The 20,929-nt window shown below is 38.5% G+C and overlaps 1 long non-coding RNA gene across 1 annotated transcript in view; it reads left to right on the forward strand.

Annotated features, from left to right (window-relative positions):
* The first annotated feature begins 474 nt into the window (after positions 1 to 474).
* LOC126820692 (uncharacterized) overlaps positions 475 to 20,929 on the forward strand; it is a 39,444-nt gene continuing 18,989 nt past the window's right edge. The window contains exon 1 of the long non-coding RNA XR_007680080.2: positions 475 to 773. This is a non-coding gene — a long non-coding RNA (uncharacterized LOC126820692). The remainder of the gene's footprint in view (positions 774 to 20,929) is intronic.

Genomic DNA, 20,929 nt, shown 5'->3' on the forward strand with positions numbered 1-20,929 from the left:
TCGGATAAACTTTCTCTCGTATAAGCTAAACTACAGTAAAATAAAAAGTTATTGACAGATTCGGCTGAAATTTGGTGTGAGGTCATGGCTAGGCCCCATGAATACCCCCTGAAAATTTCAAGTCTTTATGATCATGGGAACTGGTAGAGGTACGTTACTGAAATAGTACCACTTTTCCTCTCTGCAGAAGCTAAACTACGTTAAAATAAAAAGTTATTGACCGATTCGGCTGAAATTTGGTGTGAGGTCATGGCTAGTCCCCCTAAACATCCCCTGAAAATTTCACGTCCCTGCGAAACTGGTAGAGGTAAGTTACTGAAATAGAACCTGTGAAAAAGGTCGGTAAAAAATGAAAAGTTATTGATCGATTCGGCTGTAATTTGATGTGAGGTCATGATTAGTCCCCCTTAAAGGAGCTAAATCGCTAACATTTGGGACCTAGAAATTCACAAAAGTGGGTCGCAACGCATATAATACTGTAATATGAATGTATATAAACTGATTTACATTTAATGGTTTCCGTTTTTACTCCAATTTCAAATCAGTTATGTTCGGCGAAATAAGTCAGCAATCTCAATCGAGTGCAAATTTCTAGCGTCTAGTTATTCTAGTCTACATAACTCCATTTGATTTGGTGCAATGTGTCTAGCCTCATCCCTCGAGTCTCTCAATACAACTGGGGCTGAAGCGCATTATGGTACACGATTCGTGTACCAATCTTAAAAAAATTATTTTATCTTAAATATCGGATATCAGAAGCTCATCTTTTCCCGGTAAGTTTACATCATCAATGTTGATTTAAATTGACCAATAATTCGTGTTTTCGATGTCGAAGATTTTGGAGGATTTTGAGTTACGGACTTAGGTCCTTTAACATCTCCACGACCACGGGAGCTGCTAGAGGTGCGAAAGTGCAAAAACGCCCCATGGCAATGGAGAGTGGTGACTGGTTTGAAAGCCAAGGTTTCCGAAAGGGGCTCGAAAGTATTAGATTAGTATTGTAGCCTAATAATAATAATATGGAAGGATACAAATAGATAACACACCAATTCCTATAAAAATCCCTGTTCGGCGACTCTTCTTTCTCACAATCTTTATATCTTGAACTCTTTTCATGTTTAGCTGTTCCAATTTTTTCAAGTAATACTTGTCTGATTCGGTTAATTTGGGAATTTCTTTGGCCATATCGACCTTTTCCATGCTTCTTCCATCCCCCATTTTGTTTGGATACGAATACGATACCTTCACGGTAAATGATAGATCGTACTAAGCGAGACCGTTGTTGAGCGAGGCCGGATGTCAGTCAATTTGATTGACAGTACGCCTTTGATATTATCATGATTCATGGACCTTATAAAATGTATTAAAGATGGGTTCCCAGAAAAGTATTTATCGGGTGGTTCTTTCCAATAAAAGTATGGCAATTTTGGTATATATGGAAAGTAGAGATATCCAATCTTACTAGAAAAATACTGGATTCCCCAAAAAACACTCATGGGGCGTATACAGGACAAAAATGTAAGGGTTCCCCTAATCAACAGCCCGATGATTATGACCTTCTGCACGCACGATGTCAAAGGTCACAAGCGAACATTGAGTGCTTGATGTACAAGTTGATAAACTTTATGAAGAGTTATACGTACAATACTTTCTGAGATAAAAATGACGGGAAAAGACGCGGGTAGTGGATAATCCGGGAATTTAATTAGGATTCGATATTTGTAATAAATAGTAAGCGATTAAAGACAACATCGTCTTATGTATGCAATGATTTCTCCTCTGACTCCCAAGACGTGACGTAAACATGACCTGGTTTGATCGAATTTTAATAGCAGGGCATTCCTTCGCAATTACAATGTTTGAGAAGGATTTGAAGCATAATTATGACAAATTAATTAGTTTGAATATGTTTTTGGTCCATATATACCATTAAATCACCCAGTTTGTACGCGGGAACCCATCTTTAAGGTCCATGATATTATGTGGAATTTTGGTTTTAGTTTTAGTTGTTTTAATTGTCGGGACGACATTACTTTTAGGAGGGGAGAATGTGATAGTGTGGAATTTTGGTGTTTTAATTATATAGGCCTATAATAGGTTTTAGTCTACACTACACTACACTGACCGAGCGGAATCTCTCACCCGTATTCCAGCACCCGGATTCGAGATCTAGTTAGCAGACATAATTCTCAGCGTACTCCAGCACGCCGATTCGGGATCAAGTTGGCAGACATATTCTCTAACCGTTTTCCAGAACCCGGATTCGAGATCAATTTAGCAGACATATTCTCTCACCGTATTCCAGCACGCGGATTCGAGATCAAATTAGCAGACATATTCTTTCACCGTATTCCAGCACCCGCATTCGAGATCAAATTAGCAGACATATTCTTTCACCGTATTCCAGCACCCGCATTTGAGATCAAGTTAGCAGACATATTCTGCCACCGTATTCCATTTCCAGCACTCGGATTCGAGATAAAGTAAGCCCACGCATTCCTAGCGCCAAGAAAAACCTAGATATAATTATCACGAAAATAATTGTTACCTTTATATTAGAAAATAAAATTTTAAAACGTATTAATGCAAAGTATTATGTAATAGATCCCCCGATCCCACCCCACACCCCAAAATGTACTATTACCGTAAACATACTAAAATATCACACACTAGGCTGAGGATGCAAAAAAGGGGTACGTCCATTTTGCATCAAAAAGTACCCCAACCAGGTTTGGTGGGAAAATGTTTTTTATTTCAACGAATCAAGGGATGAATAAACTACTAGAATACAAAATTTCAGAAAGCTCTTATGTTGGCGTTTCGAGATATATTACCGTAAACATACTAAAACTATAGGGGAATCGGGTTGGGGTAGGCTGACTGCGCACGCAATAACTTCTAAACTAGCTTTGGTGGCTTCAATATTTTTATTTCACCAACTGGACAGTTGCACAGGCCATGAACATGCCAAATTTCATTAACTTTCTATTTTGGCGTATCGAGTTATACCACCGCAAAGTTCCTAGCACCCGAATTCGAGGTGGAGTTTGTGGGTTCATTAAACAAGGGGTACGCACACGCTGCATCAATAAACGACCCAAACCAGCTTTGGTGGGAAAATGTTTTTTATTTCACGAAATCAAGGGATGAATAAACTACTAGAATACAAAATTTCAGAAACTTCCTATTTTGGCGTTTCGAGATATATTACCGTAAACATACTAAACATATGGGGGAGTCGGGTTGGGGTAGGCTGACTACGCACGCAATAACTTCTAAACTAGCTTTGATGTCTCCAAGATCTTTATTGCACCAAATCGACAGATGGATACGGTATGAACATGCCAAATTTCATTAACTTTCATTTATGGCCGTTAGCAACGTTCGTGGGATCTTGCAGGCGCCAACAAACTTCATCACATTTGGCCTCTGTTAGGGGATTGTCCAAACTCCTATAGAACGAACAGGAGAGATGAAGTTGTTTTGTGTCTCTCTCGTACAGGTCATACCTTTTTAACACACATTTTCATCTTAAAGCGAGAGTTTTAACCGGAATATGAACACTGCCATGTTCCTTTGACAGTTAAGCACATTTTGATTGAGTGCAAGCATTTCAAAGATACAAGATTACGGTATTACCGTTGCCAATCATTACATCAGTTGTTTGCCCAACCGGGTGGGATCAATATTGTAACCCGGTAGACTTTTTAAAAGAGACAAATTTTTATCGAAACTTTTAATTGTATATATCTGATTTTCTCTTTCATATTTTAAATATATATACGTAAAGTTATATGTATTTTTATTAGATATTTTCTGTGATAATTATTTTTATTTATGTATATATAGATAGGCCTAACATTATGATTATATGTTTCTAGTTTGTCTAGAGAAACCTCATCATATGTTTGGAGCAATATAGCCCGGTTGGAGCTGACGTGCCATTAAACAACATTTCATTCATTCGTTCATTCATTAATTTACAAACTACATATGATCTTTGCACACGTTCCGCTTTACTTCAAAGAATATACGTACTGGTCAGGAAGTGAAGGTCGGGTTTTCGATCCCTGTATTGGCCGAGAAAGTTCATCCAGATTTTCCGGCGTGGTTTCCCCATGTCAGGGATGCAAGACGGAGGGCCTGACAAGGACAGCTTTCTGGTCGTTCGGATGGGACGAAAAACCGAGGTCCCGTATACATATTGGCGTGCACGTAAAATATCCTTTGGCAGTTGGAATTCAATATAAGTGTAGGACATAGCGCCGCTGCCCAAGCAAAATTTCCGCCATAGCACACTGTATGGCGTATACCCGTCTTCATTAGCCCAGTTTAGGAGCAGAACAGTGTAGTAAAGACAAGTGATTCCACTATAGTTTTAGTATGTTTACGGTAATATATATCGAAAAGCCAACATAGGAAGCTTCTGAAATTTTGTATTCTAATAGTTTATTCATCTCTTGATTCCGTGAAACAAAAAAACATTTTCCCACCAAAGCTGGTTTGGGTCGTTTTTGGATGCAGCGTGGGCGTACCCGTTGTTTATTGAACCCACAAACTCCACCTCGAATCCGGGTGCTAGGAACTTTGCGGTGGTATACGCCAACATAGAAAGTTAATGAAATTTGGCATGTTCATGCCTTATGCACCTGTCCAGTTGGTGAAATAAAGATATTGAAGCCACCAAAGGTAGTTTAGAAGTTATTACGTGCGCAGTGAGCCTACCCTAACCCGATTCTCCAATATGTTTAGTATGTTTACGGTAATATATCTCGAAACGCCAACATAGGAGCCTTCTGAAATTTTGTATTCTAGTAGTTTATTCATCTCTTGATTCCGAGAAACAAAAAACATTTTCCCATCAAAGCTGGTTTGGGTCGTTTTTTGGTGCAGCCTGGGCGTACCCGTTGTTTATTGAACCCACAAACTCCGCCTCGAATCCTGGTGCTAGGAATTTTGCGGTGGTATAACTCGATAGGCCAACATAGAAAGTTAATGAAATTTGGCATGTGCATGCCTTATGCACCTGTCCAGTTGGTGAAATAAAGATATTGAAGCCACCAAAGCTAGTTTAGAAGTTATGGCGTGCGCAGTCTTCCTACCCCAACCCAATTCTCCAATATGTTTAGTATGTTTACGGTAATATATCTCGAAACGCCAGCATAGGAACCTTCTGAAATTTTGTATTCTAGTAGTTTATTCATCCCTTGATTCCGTGGAATAAAAAACATTTTCCAACCAAAGCTGGTTTGGGTCATTTTTTGATGCAGCCTAGGCGTATCCGTTGTTTATTGAACCCACAAACTCCACCTCGAATCCGGGTGCTAGGAACTTTGCGGTGGTATACGCCAACATAGAAAGTTAATGAAATTTGGCATGTTCATGCCTTATGCACCTGTCCAGTTGGTAAAATAAAGATATTGAAGCCACCAAAGCTAGTTTAGAAGTTATTACGTGCGCAGTAAGCCTACCCTAACCCGATTCTCCAATATGTTTAGTATGTTTACGGTAATTTATCTCGAAACGCCAACATAGGAGCCTTCTGAAATTTTGTATTCTAATAGTTTTTTCATCCCTTGATTCCGTGAAATAGAAAACATTTTCCCACCAAAGCTGATTTGGGTCGTTTTTTGACGCAGCGTGGGCGTGCCCATTGTTTATTGAACCCACAAACTCCACCACGAATCCGGGTGCGAGGAACTTTGCGGTGGTATAACTCGATACCGCAACATAGAAAGTTAATACGGAGCCCCTTAAGTGCACGATTCCACTCTTATATAATTTTTTCGTGCATAATTCCACTCTTATATAATTATAACGAAATATTAATTCGTTATAACGAAATATTAATTCGTTATAACGAAATATTAATTCGTTGTAACGAAATATTAACTCGTTATAACGAAATATTAATTCGTTATAACGAGAAATATTAATTCGTTATAACGAAATATTAATTCGTTATAACGAAATATTAATTCGTTATAACGAAATATTAATTCGTTATAACGAAATATTAATTCGTTATAACGAAATAATTGATTTAAGATTTAACACGTCGACTAATGTCCCCAATGTTTCAAACACCCAATTTAAAGAATAGAAATTCGTTTAAAAAAAACATTCGTGATCTCTATCGTTACTTTGGGATTAATACATGGTTCAAGTTTAATTCAATACTTCCCTTGTGCGTAGGGTATTTAGCAGTGGGGGTAGGGCAGGTGGGCCCCGAGAGAACCCACGAGGTTGGACCAGCTACCATGCTCCTTGTCACGTAGAAGGCGTCAATTGAAACAGCGCCACTTGACTCAATGACAGACCTCATGTTCACAAGGTTTTCGTAATGGGGACCATGTGAGAGGTGGAGACTCTATGAAGCAGCCCAGTCTTCAATAGCTCAGTCAAAGCAGACGTTAAACCCTATTTCATTTCATTTCATAAGAGTATGAACTCTATCGATTTTTCAGTGTTCTGTGACTTGCCGTTCCAGCGAAATGCGTTATGGGTGGTCTAGTGGTGCGCGTGAAACCATGCGGTCTGTAATTGAGTCAAGTGGTGTTGTTTCGATTGGCCGCTTGTACGTGACAAGGAGTATGGTTGCCTGTCCAACATCGTAGGTCTACACCGCATCCACCTGTTTCCTACCACTGTTAAATACCCCCCACCCCCCCACCCCCCACTCCCCAACCAAAAGCGAAGTATTAAAATAAAACTGAACCAAGTGTTAGTCTTGAAATGACCTAGTTTGTTTCGCAGTTCTAGGGTTACCGCCTCAAGCCCGACCTCATATCGATAAAGATGCTCAACATGCTTTATTTTCTAATTGGGTGTTTGGAGCATTAAGGTGTACACGGGACCTCGGTTGTTGGCCCAATCCGAACTTGACAGCTCTTCTTGTCTGGCCCTCCGCCCTGCATCACTGACAAAAACCAGATGAACTTTCTCGGCCAGCAACGGGAGCGAGCCCGCGACCTCCAAGCTAGCGAGGTAGCGTCTTAGTCTTACCCACATGAGCTTGTGAACCCAATGGTTAATACCCTAAAACATATGTTAAAAACTATTGCTTCTATCGGGTTCACAATGTTTTCGTAATGGGGATAATGTTGAGGGATTGGGTCTCTGGATCAGAAGGAAACGACAGTGTTCGTTCTCTCATTAACCCCAATGCTTCACACCAATATATGAATTAAAGAACTGATTTAATGTGTATCCTCATTCGTGTTCATAAGGTTTTCAGAATAACGGGAGGAGCAACCCGGGAACTCGGTTCATCTCTTTATGCCACCAATGCCTCCTAGAGTCCCCACCCCTCAATTGGTCCCCATTACGAAAAACTTGTGATCACGAGGTCTGTCACTGAATCAAGTAGCGTTGTTTCAATTCACGGCTTATACGTGACAAGGAGCAGGGTCGTTTGTCCAACCTCGTGGGTTCTCTCCGGGTCCACCTGTTTCATCCCACTGCTAAATATCCCTACGCGCAAACGAATTATTGAAATAAAATTGAACCATGTGTTAATCCCCAAATAAGCTAGCTTGTATCGCAGTTCCAGGGTTTCCGCCTCAAGCCCGACCGCATATCAATAACCATATAGACCACGATTGTTTTTTTTAACATATTTTTTCTTCAAATTCGGTGTTTGGGGCATTGGGGTATTTAGTCGACGTGTTACATGTAAGCGGATTTATTCGATTAATCAAATTAATTAATTCGTTTAAACGAAATAATTAATTCGTGTAAACAAAATAATTAATTCGTTTAAACGAAATAATTAATTCGTTATAACGAAATAAATAATTAATTCGTTTAAACGAAATAATTAATTCGTTTAAACGAAATAATTAATTCGTTTAAACGAAATAATTAATTCGTTTAAACGAAATAATTAATTCGTTAATACGAAATATTATTTCGTTAATACGAAATATTATTTCGTTACGAAATATTATTTCGTTAATACGAAATATTATTTCGTTTAAACGAATTAGTATTTCGTTATAACGAATTAGTATTTCGTTATAACGAATTAGTATTTCGTTATAACGAATTAGTATTTCGTTTAAACGAAATAATTATATAAGAGTGGAATCATGCCCGAAAAAATTATATAAGAGTGAAATCGTGCACTTAAGGGGCTCCGTAAGTTAATGAAATTCGGCATGTGCATACCTTATGCATCTGTCGATTTAGTGAAATGAGGATATTGAAGCCACCAAAGCTAGTTTAGAAGTTATTGCGTGCGCAGTCAGCCTACCCCAACCCGATTGAAGCCACCAAAGCTAGTTTAGAAGTTATTGCGTGCGCAGTCAGCCTACCCCAACCCGATTCCCCTATAGATTTAGTATGTTTACGGTAATATATCTCGAAAAGCTAACATAGGAAGCTTCTGAAATTTTGTATTCTAATAGTTTATTCATCCTTTAATTCCGTGAAATAAAAAACTTTTTCCCACCAAAGCTGGTTTGGGTCGTTTTTTGATGCAACGTGGGCGTACCCGTTGTTTATTGAACCCACAAACTCCCCCTCGAATCCGGTGCCAGGAACTTTGCGGTGGTATAACTCGATACACCAACATAGAAAGTTAATGAAATTTGGCATGTTCATGGCCTATGCAACTGTCCAGTTGGTGAAATAAAAATATTGAAGTCACCAAAGCTAGTTTAGAAGTTATTGCGTGCGCAGTTAGCCTACCCTAACCCGATTCTCCAATATGTTTAGTATGTTTACGGTAATATATCTCGAAACACCAGCATAGGAACCTTCTGAAACTTTGTATTCTAGTAGTTTATTCATTCTTGATTCCGTGAAATTAGAAAACATTTTACCACCAAAGCTGGTTTGGGTCGTTTTTTGACACAGCGTGGGCGTGCCCGTTGTTTATTGAACCCACAAACTCCACCTCGAATCCGGATACGAGGAACTTTGCGGTGGTATGACTCGATACGCCAACTTAGAAAGTTAATGAAATTCGGCATGTGCATACCCTATTCATCTGTCGATTTAGTGAAATAAAGATATTGAAGCCACCAAAGCTAGTTTAGAAGTTATTGCGTGCGCAGTCAGCCTACCCTAACCCGATTCCCCATATGTTTAGTATGTATCTCGAAACGCCAGCTGTAGCACCCTAGGTCTTCTGTCTGACGTGGAGAGCGGATTAAGGGGACCGGTCGCCACATCCTACGTACGACCCATGTATCTTTTCTTACTACATATTTCTGTAGCCTTGTGATCGTCTAGAATTTGTCTCTAGCTGTCTTTACTTCTGCTTCACGTTGTGTATTTACTTCTTCCAGTTTCTTAAGACGTTTGTCTTGCCAGGAATAATAATGCATAGTTCGCTTCTACATTTTATATAGCATATAACTGAATACAGGTATACAAGCATAGCACAAATTACAATACTATATAGCTAAAACCACTTCTCCACCCTATCCAACCTCCCGGCTGTCTAGGAACTCAGATGTACCCTCGATCTCTGGAATCTAATGCAAGTCTGCCTTAAAACTTTACTATGATTTATTTTATAAGACTCCTGCAGATCACGCACAGAAAGCCTGTTCATGGCCCTGAACCTGCGCAATTAACGATATGATTGGTTACTTTAAACCAAATGATGCAATTAGAATAATTTCACTCACGTGTAATTCTGGTGGTAAATGAATGACATATGTTTTCGATAAATCGCTCTTTTTTATGTGTCAACTGTCAATTACAGACTAAGTTGATTTAAGTATTTTAAGTACATATCACATATTATGCGAATATGTTATTTCTCGAGCAAAAATTCTACTAAAAGTATTACATTCGTCCCTTTCTTTAAGACTTTTTGCTCGGTATTGGGTAAAAGATCCCTTGAATCCTTTACAATAACCATACCAACATCTGTAGAATTATATAACTATTCATAAATGTAGCAGAAATCTAGAAAATCAACATATATAATTATCACCTCCCCGCCTTCTAAGATTTATGCTAAATGAACAGGTAGGAGACTCTTAAAACGTCTATGTGCTAAACCCTATAATTATTCATGCAACAGGCAAATATCAATGATACTATACTATTTAACAAAACTGTGAAAACACAAACACACATAATCAAAAATCAAAAATCAAAAGTTGCATGCAAAAGTTCTACAAAAAGTTCATCACTGTAAAATCCTAAAATCACTAAGCCTAAACACAGAAAACACAAATTGTCTTTTTTAAATCTTCAAGTGTCCTAATTTTAAAACACTATAACACATCACGTAATGTTTATAAAGTTCAGGTTTCACTTCAAATTCTGTCTCAGGAAATCTCAATTTAGTAAACTGATAAACCATTTCTTCTTCTTGGATTTGTATTGGTCTGTTCCAGCTACCATAGTATCAAGTTGAAACTTTTTATTTTTTTCTTCTAAGTATGATTGGGTTGTACAATTTTATCCGTCAATCAAACATGTCATTGCCATCAGACCAAGAACTAACTATTCCTAAATTATTAAAACTTTATTTTGCTATTAGTCTAATATTATTATTAATATATTATTCCGAAACCTTAAAGCAAATCGTACTCTTAATTAAAATTAAACTTTATTTAATCATTAATAAACTTTGATGTGTCCTTTTAATTATAAATCTTGAAACTAACTTTGACCGCTTGACCTAACTCGATCAGTAATGGACAATTTTATTAATTACGTTTATGTTTGATAATTTCCGTTTTTGTTTTAGAATTCCTACACTGTTATTTTATATTTCACCGTCAGTAATGTGACCGTTTTGACCTAATCATTTACAATCTTGTATTTCGTTTTTTATAAACACTAACCACTATTACCTAAACATTTCCTATCAGACTGACACTGGCACAAGCTGAGCTCACACCTGGTCTATGACAATACCAGACTATAATTTATCTAGAATAGAACTGTCAATCAAATATGGCCAGTATATGAATGACATTCCATTTTATCCGACGGTATATATTCTATCATTAGTATTATATCAACATTATTACATAGAACCATATCCCAAGCAAATGGCTGTACATTCACCATTTACCTAGAACACAGTCTATATTTTATAAACACAACCATCAGAATATACACCTAGCTTTTAATTACACATAATTTACTATATCCCACATAGTGTGACTTTCACACACATCAAAAATTAACACAGTATGAATATATAACTATTGTTTATTATAATTCGACCTAATGTCAAATTACACATTCCTAATCATTGCGTACATGTCGACAGCTTAAAGCAATTAGCAGTATATATTAAACGTTAATATAACGTTTCTAAGCAAAAATTTAATTACATAAAATTATATACGGACAAAATCTACCGTATACCTCCACTTTTCTAAAAAGTGTTGTATTCTTAACTTTAACCTCCTATAAAACTCGTATTAATGACTTTGCGATAATCTCACAATTTAACGAGCCAATAATATAAGTTTTTTTCCCAGGAAAACTATAACCAACATAAATTACAACAACTCTAAGGCCTGGACTAAGGGCCTCAAAATTATATAGTTAATCAACCACACATACGAACGACACAAAAACACAAATTAACGAATCACAGTAAAAACCACGGCCAACTAGGAAACTAGAGTTAATCACTCACAACTTCATCCTTAGCTCTGCCGTCGTTGTCACTGCAATCCGGAGACAACATTAGTTCCTTACTTTATTCCCTATTCCGTTTCCTTATCATTATTATTTTTTAAAACCTACTCCCTAAAGACCCTCACTTTAATTTTACTCAAATTTACTACAGGTCATGTTAACCTGGCAATATACACACCTAACCAGTGATATTGTATTGTTTAATATACCTATCAATCAAAACTTATGAATGACTGTAATTTATTCTCTATACAGTTAAATTTTAAATATTTAGATTCTAATCAGATTTTAACTTTAAATTAATATTATTTGGTCTGTAAACAAATTTAACACATTTAATTTACCAAACAAAATGTATTTACCAAATTTTTCGAATATCTTCATCAGATTTCTTTTTTTTCCACCAGAAGTTCTCCTCTGTTGCTGGATTGTACAGATCTTTTTTTCTTCTTAACGTCTTCAAATCTGTATTCTTCTGCTAAAGTGACTTCTCATCCAAAGGTCGAAACTGCGTTACGGCATCAAATCGAATATGTAAGACTATGCAGTGCTATGCAGTCACTGGTTAGATGTGGAAAATATTACGAGAGAACTCCCCACATCCAACGTGTGATGCATACTCTCTTTTCTTCTAATCTTCTTCCAAATTTTCTGCTTACCCTAAAGGTCGAAACTGTCACGGCAACAAAATCGAATATGTAGCACCCTAGGTCTTCTGTCTGACGTGGAGAGCGCATTAAGGGGACCGGTCGCCACATCCTACGTACGACCCATGCATCTTTTCTTACTACATATTTCTGTAGCCTTGTGATCGTCTAGAATTTGTCTCTAGCTGTCTTTACTTCTGCTTCACGTTGTGTATTTACTTCTTCCAGTTTCTTAAGACGTTTGTCTTACCAGGAATAATAATGCATAGTTCGCTTCTACATTTTATATAGCATATAACTGAATACAGGTATACAAGCATAGCACAAATTACAATACTATATAGCTAAAACCACTTCTCCACCCTATCCAGCCTCTCGGCTGTCACGGAACTCAGATGTACCCTCGATCTCTGGAATCTAATGCAAGTCTGCCTTAAAACTTTATTATGATTTATTTTATAAGACTCCTGCAGATCACGCACAGAAAGCCTGTTCATGGCCCTGAACCTGTGCAATTAACAATATGATTGGTTACTTTAAACCAAATGATGCAATTAGAATAATTCCACTCACGTGTAATTCTGGTGGTAAATGAGTGACATATGTTTTCGATAAATCGCTCTTTTTTATGTGTCAACTGTCAATTACAGACTAAGTTGATTTAAGTATTTTAAATACATATCACATATTATGCGAATATGTTATTTCTCGAGCAAAAATTCTACTAAAAGTATTACACAGCACAGGAACCTTCTGAAATTTTGTATTCTAATAGTTTATCCATCCCTTGATTCCGTGAAATAACAAACATTTTCCCACCAAAGCTGGTTTAGGTCGTTTTTTGATGCAGCGTGGGTGTACCCGTTGTTTATTGAACCCACAAACTCCGCCTCGAATCCGGGTGCTAGGAACTTTGCGGTGGTATAACTCGATACGCCAACATAGAAAGTTAATGAAATTCGGCATGTGCATATCTTTATTTCACTAAATCGACAGATGAATAAGGTATGCACATGCCGAATTTCATTAACTTTCTATGTTGGCGTATCGAGTTATACCACCGCAAAGTTCCTAGCACCCGGATTCGAGGTGGAGTTTGTGGGTTCAATAAACAACGGGTACACCCACGCTGCATCAAAAAACGACCCAAACCAGCTTTGGTGGGAACATGTTTATTATTTCACGGAATCAAGAGATGAATAAATTACTAGAATCCAAAATTTCAGAAGGCTCCTATGTTGCGTTTCGAGATATATTACCGTAAACATACTAAACATATGGGGGAATCGGGTTGGGGTAGGCTGACTGCGCACGCAATAACTTCTAAACTAGCTTTGGTGGCTTCAATATCTTTATTTCACCAACTGGACAGGTGCATCAGGCATGAACATGCCAAATTTCATTAACTTTCTATGTTGGCGTATCGAGTTATACCACCGCAAAGTTCCTGGCACCCGGATTCGAGGTGGAATCAAGAGATGAATAAACTATTAGAATCCAAAATTTCAGAAGGCTCCTATGTTGGCGTTTCGAGATATATTACCGTAAACATACTAAACATATGGGGGAATCGGGTTGGGGTAGGCTGACTGCGCACGCAATAACTTCTAAACTAGCTTTGGTGGCTTCAATATCTTTATTTAACCAACTGGACAGGTGCATCAGGCATGAACATGCCTAATTTCATTAACTTTCTATGTTGGCGTATCGAGTTATACCACCGCAAAGTTCATAGCACCCGGATTCGAGGCGGAGTTTGTGTTCAATAAACAACGGGTACACCCACGCTGCATCAAAAAACGACCCAAACCAGCTTTGGTGGGAACATGTTTATTATTTCACGGAATCAAGAGATGAATAAATTACTAGAATCCAAAATTTCAGAAGGCTCCTATGTTGGCGTTTCGAGATATATTACCGTAAACATACTAAACATATGGGGAAACCGGGTTGGGGTAGGCTGACTGCGCACGCAATAACTTCTAAACTAGCTTTGGTGGCTTCAATATCTTTATTTCACCAACTGGGCAGGTGCATAAGGCATGAACATGCCAAATTTCATTAACTTTCCATGTTGGCGTATCGAGTTATACCACCGCAAAGTTCCTGGCACCCGGATTCGAGGCGGAGTTTGTGGGTTCAATACCCAACGGGTACGCCCACGCTGCATCAAAAAACGACCCAAACCAGCTTTGGTGGGAAAATGTTTTTTATTTCATGAAATCAAGGGATGAATAAACTATTAGAATACAAAATTTCAGACGGCTCCTATCTTGGCGTTTCGAGATATATTACCGTAAACATACTGAACATATGGGGAGAATCAGGTTAGGGTAGGCTCACTACGCACGTTATAACTTCTAAACTAGCTTTGGTGGCTTCAATATCTTTATTTCACTAAATCGACAGATGAGCCTACCCTAACCTGATTCTCCCCATATGTTTAGTATGTTTACGGTAATATATCTCGAAACGCCAACATAGGAGCCTTCTGAAATTTTGTATTCTAGTAGTTTATTCATCCCTTGATCACGTGAAACAAAAAACATTTTCACACCAAAGCTGGTTGGGGTACTTTTTGATGCAAAATGGACGTACCCCTTTTTTGCATCCTCAGTTAGCCTAGTGTGCGATATTTTAGTATGTTTACGGTAATAGTACATTTTGGGTTGTGAGGTGGGATCGGGGGATCTATTACATAATACTTTGCATTAATATGTTTTAAAATTTTATTTTCTAATATAAAGGTAACAATTATTTTCGTGATAATTATATCTAGGTTTTTCTTGGCGCTAGGAATACGCGGGCTTACTTTATCTCGAATCCGAGTGCTGGAAATGGAATACGGTGGGAGAATATGTCTGCTAACTTGATCTCGAATGCGGGTGCTGGAATACGGTGAAAGAATATGTCTGCTAATTTGATCTCGAATCCGCGTGCTGGAATACGGTGAGAGAATATGTCTGCTAACTTGATCTCGAATCCAGGTGCTGAAATACGGTTAGAGAATATGTGTGCCAACTTGATCTCGAATCGGCGTGCTCTAGTACGCTGAGAATTATGTCTGCTAACTAGATCTCGAATCCGGGTGCTGGAATACGGGTGGGAGATTCCGCTCGGTAGAAAATGGTTGATCAAGTGGAAGTAGATTCACACTCACAGTGCAGTTTGAGTTGCATTCGTATCCATTTGTATACGTCCACATTCATAATGTGAACCGTCTTTATTAGCTCAGTCGGAGCAGAACAGTAGGACGTTAAACCCCATTTCATTTCATAATTGTGAACATATTATGAAGCCGCCCTTGTCTGTGTGTCTGTCATTGAGTCAAGTGGTGTGGTTTCCAGCCCAAGCTTGTACATGACAAAGAGTAGGGTAGTCTTTCTAACCTCGTGGGTTTTCTCCGGGTCGTCCGGTTTCCTCCCACTGCTGAATGCTGAAGACCCCTACGCGCAAGCGAATTATTGAAATAAAATTGAACCATATGTTAGTCCCGAAATGACCTAGTTTGTGTCGAGTGGAGGTTAAACCTCAACTCTCTCTCTCTCTCTATCGCCTACAGGCCACAATTCTAACGGATCGTCTTGAAACTTTGCGCACTTATTCCTTTTACCCTAAGGATGATCCCTGTTGTTGTGTGTATCGCCTGCAGACCGCAATTCTAAATGGATCATCTTGGAACTTGGCATACTTATTCCTTATACCTAATTACGGCACCTATTGATTTTGGTGCATGCCCGAGCCCGACCACCAGAGGCGGTGTCACGCCTATATCTTTGTTAATATTTGTGTCTGTAAATTCTCTACAGGTCACAATTATTAACAGATTTGGTTCAAATTCGGCAAGATCAACCATTTCAACAACAGGATTGTACCTATTTATATTGGTCCATGCCCAACCCACAGGGGCAGTGACACGCCCATTTTTTTGTTAAACGATCGCCTTGAAACTTGGCACACTTATTGCCTCTAAACTGAGGACAGCACCTATTTTTGTGTCTCGTTTACCGGCGGCAGTTTTGAATGGGTCATCTTGGGTCATCATGAAAGTCGACAAAGCGACAACCCGACATCACGACAACCCGACATCAAGACAACCCGACACCACGACATTTTTACCCGACATCACGACATTTTTACCACACTTTACGACATTTTTAGTGTCGTAACGTCTGGTAAAAATGTCGTGATGTCTGGTAAAAATGTCGTGGTGTCGGGTTGTCGGGTTGTCGTGATGTCGGGTAGAACTGTCGTGATGTCGGGTTGTCGGGTTAAATGTCGGGTTATCGGCATATCGCGTTATGAAAGGCGACATCACGACATTACGACATGATACCAATCAGCCACCATAGACAGCAGCTTAATAAACAATAACAAACTTTCACTTTCATCTGATCTTTGAACCCTTATATTCATAGTCACTGGATGTTCAGGTCTTTCTAATAACATCAGTGACTATCACCTCATCAGCCAAAATTTCTAGCGTGAAGTTCGGCTACATGGTCCTTCCAAATACATAAACTATACATATTTGGAAAGCTTATAACACCAGCAGATTGCACCCCGCGCGCGCAGATTGCAATCTGCGCTTATCAAGCTGGAGCGCAGATTGCCAACTTTGCGCTAATTACCCCTCGATGTTTTTAGAGATGTACTTAGTGTTTCAGACGTAACTAGTCTCTATCACTCAGAAAAATATTCTACGAATATTAGTCTGGACAAGTTGTCAACATTTGAGAAAAATTGGCTAGATAATCCGGTTTTTCACATTATCATAAACAATGTCTACCCAGTTAACATTGATGGTTAGATTTACGTAAAGTTTACGTCATTATGGTTAGATTTTGGTTAGCGTCCAATAATGGTAAAATTCTTTGGTTAAATTTACGTTACTTTTACGTCATAATGGTTATGGTTACTTTTACGTCAGAAAATGACGTAAATGTAACGTAAACTTTATGACGGATTACTAACCAATTTTTTTCCCTTTGAATACTTCTTGATTAAATAACATTACAAGTGTGTGCACATTCTAACAATTGATATATAGTCGGAATTCAGACATAATAATTATATATGTATTATTGGTTATAATTCTAACGTTAATCTAACGTAAATTTTACATCAGGTTTCTAACCGTTAGTTTATGGTTAGTTTTCTGACGTAAATCTAACGTTAGTTTTCTGACGTAAATCTAACGTTAGTTTTCTGACGTAAATCTAACGTTAGTTTTCTGACGTAAATCTAACGTTAGTTTTCTGACGTAAATCTAACGTTAGTGTTAGTTTTATGTCATAATTTTAACCATTAATTTAACGTTAGTTTTCTAACGTAAATCTAATGTTAATTTTATAACATAAATCTAACTTTAGTTTTCTAACATAAATCTAACGTTAGTTTTCTAACATAAACCTGATATTAGTTGTAAAACGTAAAACAAATGTCAGTTTAATGTCATGATACTAACAATTAAGGGCTTGACAAGACAGCTGTCTAGTCATTAAAATGGGTAAGACCCTGGCTCGCTAGCCTGGAGGTCGGGTGTTCGATCCCTGCATTGGCCGAGAAAGTTCATCCAGATTTCCGGCGTGGTTTCCCCATGTCAGTGATGCAGGAGGGAGAGTCTGACAAGGACAGCTGTCTAGTTGTTCAGATGGGATAAAAAACCGAGGTCCCGTGTACACATTGGCATGCATGTAAAAGATCCCTTGACAGTTGGAATTCGATATAAGAGTAGTGCCACTGTCAGGGCAAAATTTCCCTCATAACACACTGTATGGTGTATGGCCATCTTCATTAGCCCAGTTCGGAGCAGAACAGTTGGACGTTAAACCCCATTTCATTTCATTACATTTTGTATCCATTTCTAAGTGCCCAAGAATAGAGATCTAGCTCCTTTAGTAGTTGCGGTCTGTAGGTGACACACAAAGAGAAACTGAATGAATGAATGATCTACTCTCATTTCAAATTCAAAATGTCAAGGGTTCTTTTACGTGCACACCCACGTGATGGACTAGACACTGTTTTTTTGAGGTCCTCTGTCCTACACCACTACTAACAAAGGGAACTTTCTCGACCAACATGGGGATCACGTTGGCTAAGTGGGTAAGACGCTGACTCGCTAGCCTGGAGGTCGGGTGTTCGATCCCTGCATTGGCTGAGAAAGTTCATCCAGATTTTCCTGCGTGTTTTCCCCTTGTCAGTGATACAGGACGGTGGGCCTGACAAGAACAGCTGTCTAGTCAGGGATGAAAAACTGAGGTCACGTGTACACACAGGAGTGCACATGAAAGATCCCTTGGTAGTTGGAACTTGATATAAGAGTAGGCCATAGCGCCGCTGCCTGGGCAAAATTTCCTTCATAGCATACTGTATGGCGTATGCTCGTCTTCATTAGCTCAGTTTAGGAGCAGAACAGTAGGACGTTAAACCCGATTTCATTTCATTTTTCTCGACCAACACGGAAATTGAACCCCTCATTTGCTAGCCAGTGTGTTACTAATTACTAGAGAGAGAGAAATGGGGTTTAACGTCTACTCGACACAAACTAGGTCATTTCTGGACTAACATATGGTTTAATTTTTATTTACATAATTCGCTTGCGCGTAGGGGTCTTTAGCAGTGGGAGAAAACTGGAGGTTGGACAGGCGACCCTACTCCTTGTCACGTACAACCGGGGATCCGAAACCACGCCAGTCAACTCAATGACAGACTTTATGATACAGCGCCCGCACACTAACCATTCAGCCATCCAACCCCCCCGTTACTAATTACTAAGTTTGTGAAATGTAGGTTTTTCCTCATGTAGGTTTGTCCTGATGAAGACAGGTACATACCATACAATGTGCTATGAGGGAAATTTTGCCCCAGCAGCGGCACTATGGCCTACTAATATCGAATCCAACTGCCAAGGGATCTTTTCGTGCAAGACAATGTATACATGGTACCTCGGTTTTTTGTCCCATCTGAGTGACTAGACTACTGTCCTTGTTCCTGCACCTCTGACAAGGGGAAACCATGTCGGAAAATCCTGATGAACTTTCTCCACCAATGCAGGCATCGAACACGTGCCCTCCGGATTACCGAGCCAGCATCTTACGCACTTAGCCACCGTGGCTTTATCAAAATTAGTAATGAAGATGTGCTATGACAGAAATTTTGCCTGGACAGCAGCATTACCGCACTTACTAATGACGATGTGCTAGGAAAGACATTTTGCCTGGAGAGCAGCATTTCCGCATATAGTCATTACCAATAGTTCTAAGTGCACGCCAACCTGTAAAACAGGTCTTTACACACTTTTCCATCATTACCAATTACTAGTCTGTGGGTTCACTAGTCCGTGGGTGCACTAATCCGTGCATTCACTAGTCCACTAGTCTGACTCTATAAAATACTATAAATATGAGTATTAAAGAAACACAGTAGATATGGTGACTGATATCACCCTTCGTAAACCGATAACCCAACATCACGGCATTTTAACCCGAAATCACAACATTTTAACCATTATAGCATATGCCCTTCTTCATTAGCCCACTTGGAACAAAATAGTAGGATTTTCAAACCCCATTTAAAATTCATTTTCATACTTTTCTGCACCAATCGGACTATTGAAGATAGTCATACACAATGCAGAGTGCTATGACGAAAATTTTCTATGGACTGTGGCAGGGCGGAGGATCTGGCAAGGGATAAGGTATAGGTGTTTGGGTCATACAAAAAATCAAGTCCTCATGTACATATTGGCATGCACGTAAAAGACACTCCGACAGTTGTAATTCAATATCAGAGTAGGCCATAGTGCCGCTATCCGTGCAAAGTTTCCGTCATAGTACACTGTATATAGTGTATGCCTGTCTTCATTAGCTCACTCAGAGCAAAACAGTAGGATGTTTAATCTCATTTAATTTTATTTAATTTTCCTACTTTTCTGCACCAATGGGACTATAAAAGATAGGCTGGCAAGCGGACGACCATATATTTATCGTCTCTCGATAAAAGACCTATCTCTGAAAATTAAAATTCCCCGATTTGATTATTCTCTTAATATGACGTAATTATGTAACCTCATATAAAATATAGTAGAGCGTATACAAACAAATTATATGAATAGATTCATTATCAGAAATATTACAGGCCTTTCAAACGAACAGTCGCCATTTTAAGAGATAGATGTACAAATATATTTTTATCGTCTCGGGCAAGGGCAAGGTCAAGGTCACGATCTGTTCACGGTTGATGATTGTGTTTAAATCGGTTTATATCATATTATTTCTATTCACATTACAATATTTTTTTTATAGGTTACGGTTATTGTTGTTATTTATCTAAATTGCTTTTATTATTTATTAAATATTTTTTGTTTGTTCGTTTGACCGGAACGTACGGAATTCTGGGATTTAAAATGGCGGCATAGGTGATTATTTTTCCCAAAGAAGAAATGATGCCGTGATTTAAAGTTAAATAAAGCTATTCCACACATACACAGACGATTTTGGATTCAGCAAAGTAAAGTTGAAGGTAAGTGCACTTTTTATGCGAACTTCCGTTGACAGTATACCGATAGATCTAATGTTGATAAAAAAATAATCTGGCCGTGGAAAAAGTTTGCACGCAACTTTGTATATCAGACACTAGTCAGTATTTGTTTTTAACAC

The sequence above is a fragment of the Patella vulgata genome, chromosome 5 (genome assembly GCF_932274485.2).
Source record: "Patella vulgata chromosome 5, xgPatVulg1.2, whole genome shotgun sequence".
NCBI classification, from domain to species: Eukaryota; Metazoa; Mollusca; class Gastropoda; family Patellidae; genus Patella; species Patella vulgata.